The 1,005-nt window shown below is 44.5% G+C and overlaps 1 non-coding gene across 1 annotated transcript; it reads left to right on the forward strand.

Moving 5' to 3' along the window:
* Positions 1-681: 681 nt before the first annotated feature.
* LOC148581336 (small nucleolar RNA R71) lies at positions 682-788 on the forward strand. Its single transcript, XR_015896208.1, has one exon. It is a non-coding gene; the product is annotated as a small nucleolar RNA R71 (small nucleolar RNA).
* Positions 789-1,005: the final 217 nt, after the last annotated feature.

Genomic DNA, 1,005 nt, shown 5'->3' on the forward strand with positions numbered 1-1,005 from the left:
TTATCTTGAATCTCTTTGCATATGCCTTCAAGCAGAGTCTCAATTTTGGAGAGTCTTTCTTCAGATGATGGTGAGTTGAGAGTGGATGGGTGAGTTGGGTCATTTTGGTTTTGGTATGGATATGGAGAGGTGTTGTTATGGTGGTGCTAATATGATCTCTGTGTGGAATGTTGGTGAGCTGCATGGTTGTTGGGGTTGTGACGTCTCTGATCTTGGCTTTGGTCTTGTTGATTTCTCCACCCAAAGTTTGGGTGATTCCTCCAACCAGGGTTGTAGGTTTTGGAGTATAGATCATGGGTCTGTCTGGGTGCATTTCCAATGTAGTTGGCTTGTTCTTGCTCCTCTTCTGCCTCAGCATTCACTCCCTCTTGGGTGGCTGATGAGATGGTGATTGCTGCCACTTGGTTCCTCTCCATCTTCTTGGTGAGGTCGGCCAGTTGCTTGGTAATAAGCTTGTTTTGGGCCAACAGTGCATCCACATTGTTTAATTCCATCACTCCTCTAGTGTTGCCTCTTTCAGAAGCATAGAAATAGTCATTCTCTGTTACAGTTTCAATGACATCTATGGCCTCCTCAATGGTCTTCTTCTTGTTCAGAGATCTCCCGGATGAATGGACTACTGCCTTCTTTGATTCATAAGAAAGGCCTTCATAGAAAATGTGTAGCTGTACCCATTCATTGAATATATCTGGTGGGCACCTTCTTGTCAGGTCCTTGAACCTCTCCCATGCTTCATATAGAGTCTCACCATCCTGCTGCCTGAATGTTTGCACCTCAGCTCTCAGCCTGTTGATCCGTTGAAGAGGATAGAATCTTGCCAAGAATTTGTTCACCATATCTTTCCAGGTTGCTAAACTCTCCTTTGGGAAGGATTCCAGCCATTTAGATGCCTTGTCCTTAAGTGAGAAAGGGAACATAAGTAGTCTATAGGTGTCAGGATGAACACCATTAGACTTCACAGTATCACATATCCTCAGGAAGGTGGTTAGATGTTGATTGGGGTCT

Source organism: Arachis ipaensis, chromosome B10 (genome assembly GCF_059453495.1).
Source record: "Arachis ipaensis isolate K30076 ecotype BB chromosome B10, ASM5945349v1, whole genome shotgun sequence".
Classification (NCBI taxonomy): Eukaryota; Viridiplantae; Streptophyta; class Magnoliopsida; order Fabales; family Fabaceae; genus Arachis; species Arachis ipaensis.